This window comes from Monodon monoceros, unplaced genomic scaffold, assembly GCF_005190385.1.
Source record: "Monodon monoceros isolate NGI ecotype Baffin Bay Population unplaced genomic scaffold, NGI_Narwhal_1 Super_Scaffold_20, whole genome shotgun sequence".
Classification (NCBI taxonomy): Eukaryota; Metazoa; Chordata; class Mammalia; order Artiodactyla; family Monodontidae; genus Monodon; species Monodon monoceros.
The window spans coordinates 35,269,189-35,288,473 of NW_021703777.1; the positions used below are offsets into that span (position 1 = coordinate 35,269,189).

A 19,285-nucleotide genomic window follows, 5' to 3' on the forward strand; every position below is an offset into this window, starting at 1 on the left:
GAGGCCACCAACTCTCAGGGCTGAGAACTCTTTGAGTTCAGGGCACCCACACAGGAAGAGTCCTGTTAGACGCTCCAAACTTTCCACTGGGATCAGCAAAGTGATCCCAAAGCTGAAAGTGAGCATCCATGGAGGGTATGGGGGGAGGTGGGAGGGGTGAGGGTGTATTGATTTAATCATCTCCAGCCCTGATAGGTTAAAGACAATCTCTGAGTCCAGAGACCCCAGAATGAATTTCAAGTGTTAAGATATAACGTCTTAGAGATATGTGGTGTCACTGGATCATTCATACACAGCTGGTGAGAGGTAAGTGGGCACAACCACTTTTGAAAACTATTTTGCATTATTAACTATCTTAGAACATACACTCAGTTATTTTACTCAGGCTGTGTAACCATCCAGACTATGAACCAGGGCTACAAACTCTGTGCACAAAAATACATACACGAAGGTTCAGTACAACGCTTTTCACAAGTCCAAACTGGAAATAACCCCAAAGTTCCACGGCATTAGAATGGCTAGATGAATGTGGTCTGTTCATACAATGGGGCATTAATCAGCAATGTGTGGACACTAAATACTCTTCACCCCAAAACTGGGGTGAATCTCAAAGATGTAACGTGGTGTGACAAAAAGCCAGGCACAAAAGAATACACACTGTGTGTGCAGGAAAAACGACTTCATGGTGTTAGACCTCAGCATCAGTGCTCATACTGGGGGAGGAGGGATGGGCTAGTGATTGGGAGGAAGGTGAGAAGGGCTCTAGGGGTGCTGGTAACAATCTATTTCTTCATCTAGGTGGTGGTGTAGGGTTACAGGCTTATGCAGTTTTCACTGTGCATGTCTAATAAAAACAAAAGTGACCATAAAACCATAGACTATAGAAATAAATTATAGAGAAATATGTTCCATCTGTTTGGCCGAAGAAGCAAATTTTTGAAAATCAGAAAACTACATGATTACTTCAAGCATATAATTAGCTTATATCAAGCAATTCAAGCAAACATAATGAAAAATCTGGACATAAAAATGGGTAAAGAAGATAAAAAGATGCCAATAATGAAATCAAAGCAGATCATTTTTAATAATCCAGAGATATCAGAGTGAAAAACAAGAGAGATTGTTCTTTGTGTCTTGTCTGATTGGCAAAGATTTATAAAATACTGCAAACAGGGTAGTGGAGCCAGAAAGAGAGGAAGCCTGGTAGGGTGGAGCGAGCAGAGATTCTGAGCCAAGCTGCCTGGGCTGCAATCCTGGCTCTTCCATCTATGGCCCTGTGACCTTTGACAGGTCAGAAGGGATTTATGGAGGAGGGGAAAATGTGCCTAGCAGCAGGCCTGGCTGGAAGGTGCTCTATGGTACTCAACTAACAAAACCCCAGACTTTCCATGCTCAGGATGCTGTGATCAAAGAATATGTCTTTCACTGTCACCACTAACACCCTTGCCAAAGTCCCTACATGTTCCTCTGGGTGCCTGCACCAGCCTCTGACCACCCAGCCCACTACCACCCGCTGGGCCCCTCCAGTCTCCTCCCACCCACACCAGGATCTAATCACACCCTCTCCTGCAGGACTGCTGTTCCTGGCACGAGAACCACATCCTTCCCTCAGCTCCAGCTTCTCCCAGCACCAAGCTCTCTGCAGCACTCAACCTCCTGTCCTCTTCCTGCAGGTTCAGCCCGCTCTGGTCCCAGCACCTTTGTACAAGCAGAGCCCTCACTTGTCTTCTCATTCTCCCAACTCAGAGCTCACTTGTCCCTTCCTCCTGATCCCAGCTTCCTGACTCCATGAGGGGTCACCTCCCCCAACAAAATGTGCCAGAGCTGTAAGGACAGGATCAGGAACTCTTTCCACTCTGGCTGTTGTAAATTTACCCAGGTTTTGGAAATCTGCATCCCACACGTGACTGTCAACTCCGTGTTATCCCGCCATGATGGCATCTCCAAATATCACCTCAGTCCCCGACTAAGCTGTTGAATGACTAAAATCCTGGCCAGGTTTCCAGTCTCCCTTAGGAACTGAGTGACTTTGGGCAACTTAACTTGTACTCTCTGTGTCTGCAAGCAGGCAGTGGTGAAGTTGAGGAAGACCGAGTTCATTCAGGGTCCCATAGCTCTAATCCCTCCACTCTCCACCTACACACTGATGACGGATTTAAAAATCAAAGAGGAGCCCGGTGGCCACCTTTGATGTGGTTTCAGACATGACCGTGCATCACTGAGAATTTGATTTTCTGAACTGGTTGAGGCTCAAGGACACCACCAGCCATTTTCACAACAGCATCTGCTGACAGCTCTGGGGCAACTTTGCAGTTCCAACTTCCCCGGCCCCGCCCCTGCAGCTGTGTAATCATTTGTAGCCCCAGCCAATGCTTCTTTGCTTAGCGCCCTTATTTTATGTAACCTTGCAGGTTCTTTGCCTTGATAAGCCTCCCCCAGCTTGGACTCAGGGAACACAGGTCAAGTGCTTCATGAATCCGGGTCTCTGGGGCTGCCGTCCTAACAACCCCCAAATAAAGGCCTCTATTTCAATCAGGTCTTGGTTTCTGAAATTTTGGTTAACACCACAAAGTGCCCCTGACTGAGCCATCTTGGAGAGGGATCCCACAGGGGCTTCAGACCAGCCTCTGGGGGCTTTCTCACACACAGATACCAGTCTCTCCATCCTTGGGCCCTGGACAGGGTGGGAACTGGGCATCTGTGTTCTCAGCAAACATTTAGGTGAGTTAGGACAAGGCCCGCTGTGGGACTGGGAACCCTAATAAAGGACAGGTTTTTACATACGCCAAACCCCAGTCTGGATTCCCTTGGAGGTGGATCCCTAGGCTGGGCCTGGAGCAGCGGCTCAGGAAGCCCCATGGTCTTGCTTCATCCTTGATCCCCGCTTACCTGAGGGGGCAGTTCTCTCTGGGTTCTGGGCCAGGTCCTCAGGCTGCTCTCCCAACACATGGTGGGGTCTGGGATGTGACGGGTATATATACACCCCCAGGAGGGTGGAGCTGTTGGGGTCCAGGCCTAAAGGCTGTGGCTCCTCCATAGATGGGAGGGTGGGCCCTGGGCATGGAGGGGTGTGTGGGGCGTGTTCAGAGGTGCTGCTTAGAGATGAGAGAGGAGGGCCAGGCCCCGCCTAGATTAGGTCAGGTGATAAACAGGATCTCCATTGCACCTTTGTGATCCTCCCTTGATCCTCTCAATGCCACTTAATTTCATCTTTGCTGGTGATGAACTGAAATCTGAAAAGCTTTGTAAGGTTGTCCATTTACTCCCCGAGGAGGGGAGATGTGATTCAGGGCCCTCTGGCTCCCCCGCCCTTCCCGGTTAGGTAACAAATTGTCAGGGAGGCTGCAAAATTACACGTCCCTGAGCAAAATTTGCAGAAGGCAGTGGGGAGGCTGGGGAATATTAGGTAAAAGGAAAGTTACTGATGAGGGAAAAACTAGGCTTTTCATTGGTTGGCAGAGAATATTTATTATGATTACATCATATGCAGAGTATAAGACTCCCATCAGGCTCAGCTGCACTACATCCCTGAGAAGAGGGCAGGTTATCCTGCCTCCCTTGAAAGCTGTTTCCCCATTTGTAGGTTGGGGACAGAAACAATACTTTACACTTAGAGTATCTCTAGCCTAATAACCAGAAATTCAGTAAATATTTCAAATGCGAATGCATGGAAAGTACATACTACCCATGAAGTACTTCAGTTTTGATTGGCATTATTTTCACTATTTTGATTAATATTTTCTTGTATTATTTTATTTTATGCCAGGAAAATAGATATTTAAAAACACATAAGAGGGCTTCCTTGGTGGCGCAGTGGTTGAGAGTCCACCTGCCGATGCAGGGGACACGGGTTCGTGCCCCGGTCTGGGAAGATCCCACATGCCGCGGAGCGGCTGGGCCCGTGAGCCATGGCCGCTGAGCCTGCGCGTCCGGAGCCTGTGCTCCGCAACGGGAGAGGCCACAACAGTGAGAGGCCCGCGTACCGCAAAAAAAAAAAACCAAGAAACAGCAACAACACATAAGAACACTAATGGGGGGATAATCAGCCATCATCCTACCACTTAGATAAATCAAGATTCATGCTCTCAACTGTGTGCTTTCAGAAGTTTGTATATATCCACATCTTTATTTTTTTATATGACAGGTGATAAATGGCATTATATTTTACATACAGTTTCATAATCTGCTTCACTCTACTTAACATTGTATACAATGGTGTCCTTCACAATCATAAAATTGTTTCTCTAATAGGAAATACAATTTTTTAAAAAGGGAGTGTATATTGTTTAAAATATGTAGAGGATAAAAAAGGAAGTCCACCAATGCCCCCAAATAATCTCTGTTAATGCATTAATTTAAACCTTTTTTTTTTTGCTGCATATACTGTACACTCACAACATAAATACTAGTGTATTTACACATTGTCACATGAGCATCGAGTAGCACCTAAGTGTTCTTAGTGTTGGGGAAACTGAAGTAAACAAAACCAAGTCCTTGCTCGTCTAGAGCAGCACAGATGAAAAACAAAAACATAAATCTCCTGCATATATGCATGGGACAAAAATGTTTTAACATATTTTTTTAATATCTGACCCAATAAAGTGTCAGGTGATGACAGCTGATAAAAAGAAAAATCAGAATGAAAATTGGTCCAACCACCTTGAAAACCAGTTTGGTTCTTTCTACTTAAGCTGAGTATGCACCTACACAACCCTTCAGCTCAGCAATTCCACTCCTGTTATTTATGTTTAGAAATGTGTCCATTTGTGCAAGGAAGCACGTAGCAACACAATTCCCAATAGGGGAAATCTGGAAACAACCCAAGGGCTTTCAGCAACAGAATGAACTAATGAACAGTAGTACAGGCATGCAATGGACTACTATTCACCAAGAAAAGGGATCTGAAAAACAGAAAAATAAGGATGAATTCCCCACCTATCATATTGAGCTGCAGAGTCCAGAAATACAATAACATACTGTGTATGGCTCCCCTCATATGAAGATCAAAACCAGGCCAAACCAGTGCATGGTTTAGCAGCAGGTGGCGGTCATCTTTGGGGAGGAGAGTGGAGGCAGTGATGGAGAGTGGCCAGGAGGGGAAAGGGAGCAGGTACTGTTCTATCTGTGGGCTTGGTGGCTTATGGGACTATGTTCACTTTGTAATCATTCTCAGGATATGTAAAATGATGTATGTGTGTCTTTATGTATGTATGGTCTACATCCATAAATGTTTACTTAAAAATAGAAACTGTTTCTATTCTGTCTCCATAGGTGAGCCAGGGAATCTGCATTTGCAACAAGCATTTTGGTGACCCCCACCAAGGGAAACGGTGATAACAGGGATGTGCAGTAAGAGGAAACTGAGTTCAGACCCTGGTCACTCACTGGCTGTGTGACCACAGACGTGCGTCATGGTGGGGTCTCAAGTAGCCTTCCTTCCAGCCCCACCTCCAAATTGCACAATGTCCCCTGTCCTCTGCCCTGTCCCAGTGACCCTAGGTGTGGTCAGTGTGGAGTGGACTCTGGAACAAGACTCTGGGTTTGAGTTCGGGCTCTGCCAGTTATCAGCTGTAAGCTTGGGAGCACGGGTGAGCTCACCCCGCTGTGCCTCGATTTCATGCTCTGTGAAGTGAGTTGGTGGTAGAACCTACCCCCTTGGGTACTTGAGACTCAAACAAGAAGTGAGAAGACAGAAAGTGCTGTGTCAGTGACTCTTGTCATGAGGACGATTATAATTGCACCTGAAGCAGGTAAATATGTCAGTCTATGCTATGAATCTCAGATCTGAAGGGCGTGGTTCCTGTGAGAGTGGATCTGACACTGGCTCTGCCACTTACCAGCTGTGCTCCTACTGTGCACCAGGCCCGTGTTCACACAGTTGTGCTCAGGCCAGGAGTGTGAACACCAGTTTGCCTTACTGGTAGCTGTAATGGTTTCCAACTCTGGTGAGAGAAAGAGCTCTCTCATGATTGAGTGGCTCAGGACACTCCTTGTCATCCCCTCTGTAGTCAGGATGGAGGGGTCACTGGATCTGATCCTGGCTTGTGCATTTTTAAATAAATTTGTCTATGGAAGTCTCACATACATCAAAAAAGTTGTAGAATTCATTAGCGTACAGCTTGATGTATTGTCACAAAGAGAATGCAGGAAGCCAGGTATTAAAAAACAGGCATTGCCAACAATCTCCCCTCACAAGCCCCCAGTCTAGGGTCAGGATACTTATCCTAATAACAGTAAAGGAGATGAGTTTTTAAAGCAGAGGTGTAATGAGATCAATTTTTTTTTGAAAAGTGCATTCCAGAGAACAGAATGATGACAGGGACTGAAGAGGACCCAGCGAATGGGCCATTTAGGATAATAGAGAAGTGGCCCTAGTGAGAGCTGCTGCCACCCTGATTTGGGAGAGAGAAATGGACTTGAGGAAAAGTGGTGTGGGCCATTGGGTGTGGAGATATTATTCACTGAAATAGGTAATCCCGTGATTACCTACCTCCTAACAGGCTAGGAGGAGTAATTAATTCAATGTAAGACAGAGTGAAGTGTTGGCAATTGGGGAAGAGGCATCTAGAAATGGCCAAATGGCATTTGGACACAAGACTTTCAGGTAGATCCACCTGAACCACACCTAGAGATTGAGGAACCTTTAGGACACAGCTGGTAACTGTGGCCTCCCCAGTGAGGGGGAGCACATAGAAAGTGTTTGTAAATCAGTTTTAAATTTCAGCATGTGTCAGAATCACTCAGAGATATTATTGACACATGCATAACTCAGAAAATGTGGGTTTGGTCCCAGACTACTCCAAGAACAGGACTATCACAAAATAGTGAGTCATGCAAGTGTTTTGGTTTCCCAATGTGTATCAAAAGTGTGTTTACACTGTACTGTAGTCTATCATGTGTGCAATAGCATTTTGTCTAAAAAACAATGTAACGCCTTAATTAAAAAATTTTTTATTGCCATGCTAACAACCATCATATGAACCTTCAGCGGGTGAGAGTAGTAACTTCAAAGATCACTCATCACAGATCACCATTCAAATATAATAATGATGAAAAACTGACATACTGTGAGAATTACCAAAATGTGGCACAGAGGCATGAAGTGAGCAAACGCTGCTGGAAAGATGGCACCAATAGCCCTGCTCGATGCAGGGTACCACCATCCCTCCATTTGTAAGTAAGTCACAGCGTGATGAAAGGAGGAAGGCCTGTACACAGACTGCTGAGCCACCCCTGCATGCTCTGACACAGTAGATCCCAGGTGGGACCCAGGAAGCTGCATTTTTAACCATCTCCCAGGTGATGCTGATGATGTTGGTCTGGGAACCACACGTTCAGAACAACTAGAGGGCGCTGCGAAGGGACCACATACAGCCTTCTGGATTCTCTAGGTACCTCGTTTGTCACTTCTTCCAGTTACTAGATTTTTACCAAAGCAATGAATCAATAGTACATGTTTTTCAAAAATAAACAAAAGAGACCTAATGGAACTTAAAAGCTTTTGCAGAACAAAGGGAACTACAAACAAGATGAAAAGACAACCCTCAGAATGGGAAAAAAATATTTGCAAATGAATCAACAGACAAAAGATTAATCTCCAAAATATATAAACAGCTCATGCAGCTCAATAGTAAAAAACAAACAACTCAATCAAAAAATGGGCAGAAGACCTAAATAGACATTTCTCCAAAGAAGACATACAGATGGCCAAGAAGCACATGAAAAGCTGCTCAACATCACTAATCATTAGAGAAATGCAAATCAAAACTACAATGAGGTATCACCTCACACCAGTTAGAATGGGCACCATCAGAAAATCTACAAACAACAAATGCTGGAGAGGGTGTGGAGAAAAGGGAACCCTCTTGCACTGTTGGTGGGAATGTAAATTGATACAGCCACTATGGGGAACAGTATGAAGGTTCCCTAAAAAACTAAAAATAGAATTACCATATGACCCAGCAATCCCACTACTGGGCATATACCCAGAGAAAACCATAATTCATAAAGAGCCATACACCCAAGTGTTCACTGAAGCACTATTTACAGTAGCCAGGTCATGGAAGCAACCTAAATGCCCATCGACAGATGAATGGATAAAGAAGGTGTGATACATATACACAATGGAATATTACTCAGCTATAAACAGGAATGAAATTGGGTCATTTGTAGAGACGTGGATGAATCTAGTGACTGTCATACAGAGTGAAGTAAGTCAGAAAGAGAAAAACAAATATCATATATTAAGGCATATATGTGGAATCTAGAAAAATGGTGCAGGTGAAGCGGTCTGCAGGGCAGAAATTGAGACACAGATGTAGAGAACAAACGTATGGACAACAAGGGGGGAAAGCAGCGGGGGGTGGGGGTGGGGGTGGGGGTGGGGGTGTGATGAATTGGGAGATTGAGATTGACATGTATACACTGATGTGTATAAAATGTATGACTAATAAGAACCTGCTGTATAAAAAAATAAATTAAATAAAATTCAAAAAAAAGAAAAGCAAGATGCGGAAAAGTGTGAATAATACAACCCTGTTTCTATAAAACTGACAACAATAAAAATATTTCATATACATGTAAAAAAAAATCCGTTGGATTTGGCAATTAGTGGATTAACAACATCATTCTGAAAGTGGTCTTGATAGAGCCAGATGAAGGTGACGTGTCCATGAAGGAGGGTGGCTATTAATCAATGTGATATTGACTATAGATATCAACATTATGATTTTTTTTTAAGTATAAAAAATAGTACATGTTTTTGACAAAATTCAATTAACAATCAAGTTAAGAAGAAAAACGGGAATTTCATTTGAGCCAAACTGAGGATTATAACCTGGGTTCTAAACTTTAATATTTTGAAATAATGATAGATTCAAGGAACTTTTAAAGATAGTACAGAGGGGTCCCATGGACCCACTGTCTACGTTCCCATGTTTCTTAACAATATTATATGAAAACCAAGAATTTGATATCGGTCAAATGAGTACGTATAGTTCTGTGACACTTATCACATGCAGATTCATGTAGCCACCACCAAATAGAGAACTATTCCATCTCTATGAAGTCTTATAGTCACAGCCATCACACTCCCACATCATACCAAAACCATGACACCTGCTTTTGGTAAAGTAGTATTTCAGAGTAACATTTAAAGTTCATGACCCCTCATCTATAAGTATTTCATTATGTATTTCCTAAGAATAGAATACTTTCTTATGTAGCTAAAGTGTAATTTTAGAATTCAAGATGGTTAACTATTACTCTTGTCCAATAAATAGTGCGTATTCAAAATTTCCCTTTTGTCCCATACTATCCACTTTACAGCAGTTTTCCTGCCTATCTAGAATCAAAGCTTAAGATCATGAATTTCTCTTAGTTGTTTCTTTAGTCTCTTTTAATGTAGAACACTCCCCCATAATTTCTTTTTCAGTGTCATTCTTGTTTATGCAGTGTTTAAGACCATTGAATGTTCCATGGTTTCAATTTTGGTGATTATTTCCCTGTGATTAGATTTGGGTAATGGTGGGGGGGGGGCAGAACTGTTCCATATGTGCTGTTTTTCTTCCCATCGCAGGCCATTAATTTATCCATTCATTGGTCAGGAGGTGTTCTCTAGTCTCTACATTGTAAAGCACTTATTTTGTCTTTCTATACATGAACTATAATTCTCAGAGTGATATTTTGAGATTGTGTGAATATATTATTTCCCATGAAATGTTACCTTACAGTATTTGCAGTCATTGATGATTCTTGCCTGAAATAATTATTATATTGTGATTGCCAGTCTAGGAAATTTTGAAATTAAAAGCTTTTCTCCCCAGTGGAGAGATTACTTGCTTGAACCTGTGGTTAGTTACTTGTAGAAGAAAGTCATTAATGTTAAATCTGGGTGGGCTAATTTGTGATAGAGCTACAAGCAGTGAATCTCCCTTGCCCTTCAAGTTGAGGTAGGTACAGGGGACTGAACATGACTTAGGTGGCTGTCATCAGTATGGCGGTCCAGTGAAACATAAAACTGTTCAATCTGCTATCGCTGGGGGAGGATATCCACTTCTCACTGGGTCTTGAGCTTGAGCGGGCCTTGCCAGAGGGAGCATTCTTATCCACCACTTCTGTTCTCAACTCAGTGGAGTTTGTGACAGCCTTGGTACAGCCACAAGAGGTGTCTAGCTACCCCCATCTGTGTGGATAACTGGAAAGATCCAGTAACCATCAACTGTTGGCACAACTTCTGTCACTCATGCATCAACATGGCTTGGAAGGACCTAGGTGATACCTTCCCCAGCTCAGTCATTTGACTGAAATTGCTAATTTACTCCAGATCAGAAGGAGCACGTGGAAGGGGCAGAAAGAGAGTTCTGTGTGTGAGAAGCACAATCAGTTTCTGACCCTTTTTAGGGAAGGACCTAGAGGTTTTATGTACACAGTGCAGTTTCTTTATTCAACAATGGAAACACTACATTTGCCCCATTAAGAAAGCTGCCTCTCATCACAAGAAAATTCTACAGTGTACCGTTGAGCACTTGAAGAGTGATATGGAACAAGTTGAAAAAGTGATAACTCTGCAAGCCAGCCAATCAGTTGAACAGAGGAAGCAGGTTAAATATAGGAGAGAAGAAATAAATTTTGAATGTGAGCAAATTTAGACTGTTTCTACAGAATCAGCAAGAGGATATTCCCAGGCAGATGGAAGATGAAGAGATGGACATTTTAACAAAACTCTATGAAAACTTTGTAACATTTACAGATCATGCTTCCACATTGAAACATCTGCTGAGGGAGGTAGCGGGTAAGTGTGTGCAGTCAGAACTGGAATTACTGAGGCAGGTTAAGAGTATCCAGTGCAAGTATCAAATCCTGAAATGCTCTGAGCATTTTCATTCCAATTAAACAAGTATGGATTTAACCTTCCTCTACAATATTCTGGCATTGATAGAATTACCAAGCCATTTCTAGTAGATGTGATTTTAGACCTTGAAACAGCACATCCTCAACTTATTGTCTCCGAGGATGGAAAAATTGTGCAATATGGAAAGAGAAAGCCAAACTTTTTATTACCCAAGTAGATTTTATCTCTGTCCTGCTGTCCCATGTTGTAATAGATTTCATTCTGGCAGACATTACTGCGAGATAGAAGTGGGAAACAAGACTGTGCCGAGATTATTTTCCTAGGAACTGGCGAAATCACCCAGTAGTTGAGAGTCGATTCTAGGCAGATGGGTGATATGTTTAGAGAACTGATGTTGTGTCAAGTCCTAAGAGAAACCATCCTGTCCATGGTAGAACCCAGTAATATTGGTATTTTTCTGAACTATGAGTTGGGTGAGGTTTCCTTCTACAATTAGAATGATAGATTTGTTCCCTATACTTTTTTTTTAATCTTTATTGGAGTATAATTGCTTTCCAATGTTGTGTTAGTTTCTGCTGTATAACAAAGTGAATCAGCTATATGTATACATATATCCCCATATCTCCTCCCTCTTGCGTCTCCCTCCCACTCTCCCTATCCCACCCCTCTAGGTGGTTACAAAGCACCAAGCTGATCTCCCTGTGCTATGCGGCTGCTTCCCACTAGCTATCTATTTTACATTTGGCAGTGTGTATATGTCCATGCCACTCTCTCACTTCGTCCCAGCTTACCCTTCCCCCTCCCTGTGTCCTCAAGTCCATTCTCTGTGTCTGCGTCTTTATTCCTGTCCTGCCCCTGGGTTCTTCAGAACATTTTTCCCCTTTTTTTTAGATTCTATACATATGTGTTAGCATACGCTATTTCTTTTTCTCTTTCTGACGTACTTCACTCTGTATGACAGACTCTAGGTCCATCCACCTCACTACAAATAACTCAGTTTCGTTTCTTTTTATGGCTGAGTAATATTCCACTATATACATGGGCCACATCTTCTTTATCCATTCATCTGTCAATGAACACTTAGGGTGCTTCCATTTCGTGGCTATTGTAAATAGTGCTGCAATGAACATTGTGGTACATGACTCTTTTTGAATTATGGTTGAAAAAGTACTTTAAATATCAATGGACTAAAAAGTCTGATCAAAAGACATACAGTGGCAGATTGGAAAATAAAACAAGACTCTACAACATGCTGTCTACAAGAGACCTACTTTAAGGCAAAAGACACACATATTTTGGAAGTGAGGGGATGGAAAAAATATTTCATCCCAATGGAAATTAAAAGAAAGTAGTGGTATCAATACACATGCCAGACAAAATAGACTTTAAAACAAAAGCCAGAAAGAAAGATGAAGTAGGACTCTATATAATGGTAAAAGAGTCAATACCTTAAGAGGCTATCAAACTCTTTAACATATATGCACCCTGAATAGGAGCACCTAAATACATAAAACAAATACTAACAGACGGAGAAGGAGAAATTGACAGGAATATGGTAAGAGTCAGAGACTTTAACAGTCCAATGACATCAATGGACACATCTTCCAGGCAGAAAATCAATATGGCAACAGAAATCCTAAATGACACAATAAGACAGCTAGACTTAATTGATACATACAGGATGCCACATCCAAAAAAACCCCAGAATACACATTATTTCAAATGCATATGGAACATTCTCTAGGATAGACAACAGTCTAGGACACAAAACAAGCCTTAACAAATTTAAGAGGGTAGAAATTATTTCAAGCATCTTTTCTGACCTCAATGGCATGAAATTAGAAATCAACCACAGAATGAGAAAAAAATGAATACATGGGGACTAAACAACAGGCAACTAAAAAGCTATTGGGTCAACTATGAAATCAAATAGAAAATTTAAAAATACCTTGAGCCAAACAGCAATGGAAACATAACCATATAAATGCTATGGGAAGCAGCAAAATCAGTTCTAAGCAGGAAGTCTATACCATACAGAACCTCCTCATAAAACAAGAAGCACTCCACATGAACAACCTAACCTACCACCTGTAAGAATTAGAGAAAGGACAAACAAAACTGAAAGTCAGAAAAAGGAAGGAAATAATAAAGATGAGAGATGAAATAAATAAAATAGAGATTAATAAAAACAATATAGAAAATTAATAAAACCAAGAGCTGTTTTTTTGGAAGGATAAACACAATTGACAAACCTCTGGCTAGGTTCACCAAGAAGAAAAGAGACAGGACCCATTAAACAAAATAAGCAACGAAAGAGAAGAAATAACAACGGATATTGCAGAAATAAAAAATACCATAAGAAAATATTATGAACAGTTATATGCCAACAAAATGGACAACCTAGAAGAAATCGACCAGTTTTTAGAAAATACAGCATGGCAAAATGGATCAAGAAGAAACAGATAATTTGAACAGACAGATCACTAGAAATAAAATAAAATTTATAGGAAAAAGAAACTCCCTGCAAACAAAAGTCCAGGACCAGATGGCTTCACTGGGGAAATGTATCAAGTCTACAAAGAATAATTTATACCAATCCTTCACAAACTCTGCAAAAATACTGAAAAGGAGGCAACACTCTCAAAGACATTCTATGAAGCCACCAGCACCCTGATACCAAAAGGAGACAAAGATACCACCAAAAAATACGATTATAGGTGAATATCTTAGATGAATACAGATGCCAGAATTCTCAGCAAAATATTAGCAAACCAAATCCAAGAGCACATAAAAAAGATTATACCAGCAAGCCCACCCCTGGGCATATATTAGCAGAAAACCATAATTTGAAAAGATACATGCACCCCAATGTTCATTACAGCACTGTTTACAATAACCAGGACATGGAAGCAACCTAAATGTCCATCAACAGAGGAATGGATAAAGAGGATGTGGTACATATATACAATGGAATATTACTCAGCCATAAAAAAGAACAAAATAAAGCCATTTGCAGCAACATGGATTGACCTAAAGATTGACATGATGAGAGAAAGACAAATATCATATGATTTTTTTTTTTGCTTTTTGTGCATATTCCACTTATATGTGGAATCTAAAAAAAGTGTACAAATGAACTTATCTACAAAACAGAAGTAGAGATACAGATATAGAAAACAAACTTATGGTTTCCAGGGGCTAAGGGGGGAGGGGTTAATTGGGAGAATGAGATTGACGTATACATGCTACCATATATAAAATAGATAACTAATAAAGACCTACTCTATAGCGCAGGGAACTCTACTCAATACTTTGTAATGGCCTATATGGGAAAAGAATCTAGGAAATAGTGGGTGTGTGTGTATGTATAACTGATTCACTTTGCTGTATACCTGAAGCTAATACAGCACTGTAAATCAACTATAATCCAATAAAAATTAAAAAAAAGAAAGATCATTCAAGATGACCAAGTAGAATTCATCCTAAGTTCACAAGGATGGTTTAACATACACAAATCAATCAATGTGATAAACCACATCAACAAAAGATAAAAACCACCTGACCATCTCAATAGATGCCGAAAAAACATTTAATAAATTTAACATCCCTGCATGACAAAAACTCTCACCAAAGTGGGTATAGAGGGGATATATATCAACATAATTTAAACCATTTATGACCAACGACCAACATAATACTCAACAGTGAAAAGCTGAAAGATTGCCTGCTAAATTCTGGAAAAAGACAAGGATGCTCAATCTCATCACCTCTATTCAACGGAGTATTGGACCTCCTAGTCATAGCATTCAGACAAGAAAAATAAATAAAATGTATGCAAATTGGAAGGAAAGAGGTAATATTGTCAGTATATGCCATTATCATGATACTCTATATAGAAAATCCTAAAGACTCCATGCAAAAACTATTAGAACTGTTAAATGAATTGAGCAAGGTAGCAAGATACAAGATTAACATACAGAAATTTGTTGAATTTCTTTACATTAACAGTGAAATATCAAAAAGAGAAAGTTAAAAAAAAAAATCACATTTAAAATCACATTGAGGGCTTCCCTGGTGGCACAGTGGTTAAGAGTCCTCCTACCGATGCAGGGGACACGAGTTCTTGCCCCGGTCCGGGAAAATCCCACCTGCCGCGGAGCAGCTAGGCCCGTGAGCCATGGCTGCTGAGCCTGCGCGTCCGGAGCCTGTGCTCCGCAACGGGAGAGGCCACAACAGTGAGAGGCCTGCGTACCAAAAAACAAAAAAAATCACATTGAAAAAAAAAAGAAACCCCTCAGAATAAACCTAAGCAAGGAGGTGAAATACTTACATGCTGAGAAGTATAAAACACTGATAAAGGAAACTGAAGATGATTCAAGGAAATAGAAAGATATCCCATGCTCTTGGAAGAATTAATATAGTTAAAATGGTCATACTTCCCAAAGCAATCTACAGATTTAATGTGATCCTTATCAAATGACCCATGACATTTTTCACAGAGCAAGAACAAAAAATCCTAAAATTTATATGGGACCTCAAAAGGCCCAGAATTGCCAAAGCAAGTCTTAAAAAAAAGAAGAAAGTACCCTACAAATTTCAGAGGACTACTACAAAGCTTTAGGAATCAAAACAGCATAGTATTGACACAAAAACAGACATATGGATCAATGGAACAGAATACAGGGCCCAGAAATAAACCCACACACCTACAGTCCATTAATTTTAAAAAGTAGGCAAGATTATACAATGGAGAAAAGACTGTCCCTTCAGCAAGTGATGTTGGGAAAGGTAGATCACTGTATGTAAATCAATAAAGTTTGAACACTCCCTCACACCATACACAAAAATAAAATTTCTTAAAGATGTAGATATAAGACATGACAGCAGAAAACTCCTAGAACAGGGCAAAACATTCTCTGACAGAAATCACTGCAATGTTTTCTTAGATCAGTCTCCCAAGGCAAAAAAAAAAAAAAAAAAGCAAAAATAAACAAATGGGACCTAATCAAACTTATATGCTTCTGCACAGAAAAGAAAACCATAAATAAAATGAAAAGACAACCTATGGACTGGGAGAAAATATTTGCAAATGATGCAACCAACAAGGGCTTAACTTCCAAAATATACAAAGAGTTCAAACAACTCAACATGGACAAAATAAACCCAATGAAAAAATGTGCAGAGGACTTAAATAGACATTTTTCCAAAGAAGACATCCAGATGGCCAACGAGCAAATGAAAAGATGCCCAATGTGGCTAATTATTGGAGAAAAGCAATCAAAACATCAATGAGGTATCACCTCCCACTGGTCAGAATGGCCATCATCAAAAAGTCTACAAATAATAGATGCTGGAGAGGGTGTGGAGAAAAGGGAACCCTTCTACACTGTTCATGGGAACGTAAATTCGTTCAGCCACAATGGAACACAGTATGGAGGTTCCTTAGAAAGTATAGAATTACCATATGATCCAGCAATCCCAATCCTGGGCATATATCCGGAAAAGAGGAAAACTAATTCGAACAGATATGTGCACCACAATGTTCATAGCAGCACTACTTACAATAGCAAAGACGTGGAAGCAACCTAAATGTCCATCAACAGAAGAATGGATAAAGAAGATGTGGTACATATATACAACGGAATATTACTCCATAGAAAAGAATAAAATAGAAAGAATATTATAGAATAAAATAGCCATAGAAAAGAATAAAATAATGCCATCTGCAGCGACATGGATGGGCCTAGAGATTGTCATGCTGAGTGAAGTAAGTAAGATGGAGAAAGGCAAATATCATAGGATATCACTTATATGTGAAATCTAAAATATAGTAAAAATGAACTTATATACAAAAGAGAAACTGACTCACAGAAATAGAAAACTCATGGTTACCAAACAGGAGAGGAGGGAGGGATAAATTAGGAGTGTGGGAGTAACAGGTACATCCCACCCTACATAAAATAAATAAACAACAGGATTTACTCTATAGTACAGTATATATACATACATACACTACTGAATCAGTTCGCTTTACATCTGAAACTAATACAATACTGTGAATCAACTATACTTCAAAAAAGACAAATTAGATATTTTGTGATAGAATTTTCTGGAAGAACCAATAGTGTGAAGTGGTTTCTTTCCTTTGTTTTGTTTTGTTTTTGGTAAATATTACATTTTCAAGGAATTTGTAATAGATTTCCAAACTTTTCACAGGAGAAATGGGGAATTGCAAGTTCAGTATTATAATTTTAGAAAACATAGGCTGAAACATCCTGCATTATGGTAGTTGAAAAATAAAAATGAATATACCCTGCCTCTGGGGATCAGAATATCTGAAAAATAAACTTGGATTATACAGTATTCTAAGGACCATTATGGTCAACCCAGTGAGGCAAAACTCAAGCCACACAAAATTTGATTCTGCTGTCAAAACTGCTAATGCCACAAACACACCAAGAGGGTGTAAAATGGTTTATTTGCACTCACTGAATCTTCATGTGGAGTCAGGGAGGCCACCGGTCCAAAAATGGCTTGAGAGAAGGGGAAAAAGCCGCTAGCTTGGAGGTTTTTGCTGGTTTGGAAGAGCTCCTCTGCAGGCAGGGCCTTCCTGGGTTAGAACCACCCTAAACCTAGTCAAGGTCAGGCTGCCCTGACCATTTGCCCAGATATGGGGCAGAGGTGAAGCCAGAGGGGGAGTATTAAAAAGACATCAGCAGTCAGACATCAAAGATGGACTCAGACTCTTTATTGCAAGGACTTTCCCTGGACACAGGAAGAAAGTAGAACACACAGAATGTCTTCCAAGGGGGCTCAGCACTCATCTTCAACTAGACTTATTGTAAGAGATTTGGAAGAAGGTCCAATAGAGAAATAGGGCATAAGTCTTTCTGTAAATATGTCACTGAAGGTATATAAATGAGATCTATCATTCAAATTGTAAAAAGAAACTTCCCCCAACTCATAGTCCAGAAAAACACCAATCCAACAGGTGTATCCTGAATTCCGTATGCCATGAGTAGTACCCCAGAGCTGAATTCGCCAGCAGCCATTGCTTGGTGATGGTGATGATGGAGCATTTCTGGGGAAAGTTTCTTTACACACACCTAAGGACCATTCACCCAGGCCTTTTTCTTTTACCTGCCAAAAATGCCTGCCAGCGTCAAATCCCTCAGAACTCAGGACTTCTAGGTGAGAAGTAAATGCCTCGGGATTAAGAACACAGTTTGGTTCCATCCCTCGAAATGTTGCCATTTTCCTGTCCTGTGAGATGATGAGACTGTGGTGAGCAGTTTCAGGATTAAATGTCAAGTCTACGTGAAATGTGCTGATCATTTTGTGGAGGCCAAAATATTGTTGGGGGAGAGTGAAAACCTCCTCCTTTAAATCATAAGAAAAGCCTGTTGGACTCTCTAAGTTTTCATATGTGCTGTGGATCCTTTCAATGTCTGTCAGTAAATCCAGGTCAGGCTGCAAACACTTCTCAGTTATTTCATCAAGCAGACTTTGCAACGTGGGTCCGTGGTTTGATATTTGGTTTTTTTCTTCAATTATTTTATCTTGAACACGCTTCTCTTCATTTAGTAACCTAACATGAACTAGATCGTGCTCCATTCCCAAGAAATGCTTAATGTGTACAACTTCAGAGTACAATTAATTCCTTTGATTCTCTACCTCCCACATCAAGTCAGATGATTTGGAGATTTGCATCTCTAATGCCTTTTCAGCATCTTCAAGCTGCTTTGTCAGGGGCTCAATGTGGGCTTTGATCCTCCTCCTGGGAGAGGGTGCAGGCTGCTCCATGGGTGCCAGGGGGTGACCACGGTGGTCAGAGAAGACCCTGCACTGGGGACACAGCAGCTCCAGGTCCTTCTCACAGAACAGGCTCAGAACATGCCTGTGCTTCTCACACAGGGGTTTCTCTTTCTGCCATTTCTTCATGTCCTCCGTGTTGGGAAGGTTCCTCACACAATCAATCATGAGACATAACTGGCTGTTCCTCCTGATGCCCTTGTCAGGGCAGGGCTGGAGGCAGACACGACAGGGGAAGATGTCATGGAGACCCTCCCAGCACTGCTGGATGCAGGGGTAACAAGGAGTTGTGCCCAGTCAGTGGTCACTGCATCTCTCAGGTAATCCAGGCAGATGGGGCAGCTGGCCTCTGCTTGGAGCTGTGCCAGGGAAGATGCCAGGGCCATTGTGCAGGAAGGGTTTCCGTCTGAGGAGACTCCCTTCAGAGAAACCTGGCTCTCCAGGGATGGGGACAAATGAGAACCACCTGACCCTTCAGCCTTCTCTCTGCTCCTTCACGGCTGCCAGTAGGTTTGCCAGGATCTGCAGGGAGCTGTGGCCACTCAGGCCTATTTCTACCCCTTCCCTTCAACCCTACAGCAGCCGCCAGGAGGACTGAGAGCCCCAGTCAGTCTCTGCTTC

General features: G+C 41.3%; 1 pseudogene; it reads left to right on the top strand.

The window, feature by feature from the left end:
* Positions 1-266: 266 nt before the first annotated feature.
* LOC114902369 lies at positions 267-11,369 on the top strand (annotated as a pseudogene).
* Positions 11,370-19,285: the final 7,916 nt, after the last annotated feature.